This window comes from Lissotriton vulgaris, chromosome 5 (assembly GCF_964263255.1).
Source record: "Lissotriton vulgaris chromosome 5, aLisVul1.2, whole genome shotgun sequence".
In the NCBI taxonomy this organism is placed as follows: Eukaryota; Metazoa; Chordata; class Amphibia; order Caudata; family Salamandridae; genus Lissotriton; species Lissotriton vulgaris.
Genome location: NC_141693.1, coordinates 288,372,859 through 288,373,768, shown reverse-complemented (window position 1 = coordinate 288,373,768; position 910 = coordinate 288,372,859). Strand labels below are relative to the sequence as shown.

Here is a 910-nt window from a genome sequence, read left to right as displayed (position 1 = left end):
CAAAGCCCACTCCTAGACTTGCGAGCGCACCTGCTTATAAACTTAATTTTAAAAAGGTGCATTTTCTCTTTACCTCAATCGGATCATTATCGCCGGAATGTAACCCTCGTGTTTTAGTTTAGCCTGACCGGTGCACAGGGGGACTATATCGCTAAAGTTAGAATCATCCGGAAGCGGGCGGGTCAATACCACGTGGAATATAAAATGCATCCTCGTCGTGTATTCCGATGCTTAAAATCACCATTTTCAAAACTTGAGTCCGTTTCTCAATGGACGGTGCGTTTATGCACATAACAGAATGCCTTTAATTGTCTTTATAAACACGTAGTATTTAAACTGTAAATAAGATCATGCATCCAATATTTGACATACCGCTCTATAATCTAGTTTTTTTTATTACATAATATGATTACTTCTGTTCATCTGAATGTACCCAGGTGATTGATGTCTGGTAGACGCAGGCGCGCAACACCAATTGGGCTCACATGGCTTCAGGCTCCCCCCCCCTTGTGTCTGCCCAGGCGGGCGACTATCTAATTGCAGCCGCACCAGAGTACTTAACAGGTCTTTAAAAGACCATGTACTTGTAAATTAGGCTTTTGTTGCGTTTTAACTGCTTCTTTCAGTCACTTTCTATGGTTCGAAGAATTAGCCCCCACCCCCTGAACTTTGGCTCGAGTTGCCCGCCTGGTCACCGTAGACGCAAGGATAATAGCTTCTGCCATTAAGCGCCATGTACAAGGTCTTTAGTCTCATGAAACTGTAACTCGTGTTACACGGTAATGTGTACGTGAGCCTCCATTTCTTGGCATGTCCTGGTTATCCAGTACTGTGATGTGTAATGTTCGGAGGTAGAGCAATACCAGTGCTATGTCTTCGGTGCCAGCTGCTCTCATCGGCTGAGAAAAGG

At 44.4% G+C, this 910-nt stretch overlaps 1 pseudogene; it reads left to right on the top strand.

Annotated features, from left to right (window-relative positions):
• The first annotated feature begins 795 nt into the window (after positions 1 to 795).
• Positions 796 to 910, top strand: LOC147710728 (small nucleolar RNA SNORA57; annotated as a pseudogene).